Here is a 269-nt window from a genome sequence, read left to right on the forward strand (position 1 = left end):
AAGTGACTCGCCCAAAGTCACACAGGTGGCGAAGCCGGGATTAGAACACATGACCTCTGACCAGGCCCAGGCCGCTCCTTCCCTCAGCGGACTCCGTCTCCCGCGCCTAATTCTGCCCCAATAGAGCACGGCGCCGAGGAAGGGCGGATGTAGCGTCAGCCCCTCGGCCGTCCGAGCCAATGGCAGCTCGGGATTCTGCGCTCTGACCAATAGGAGTCCGGGATCTTGGCCGTCCGCCCGACCTCGTCGATGTCCGGGCGGGGAGGCGG

Source organism: Ornithorhynchus anatinus, unplaced genomic scaffold (genome assembly GCF_004115215.2).
Source record: "Ornithorhynchus anatinus isolate Pmale09 unplaced genomic scaffold, mOrnAna1.pri.v4 scaffold_264_arrow_ctg1, whole genome shotgun sequence".
NCBI classification, from domain to species: domain Eukaryota; kingdom Metazoa; phylum Chordata; class Mammalia; order Monotremata; family Ornithorhynchidae; genus Ornithorhynchus; species Ornithorhynchus anatinus.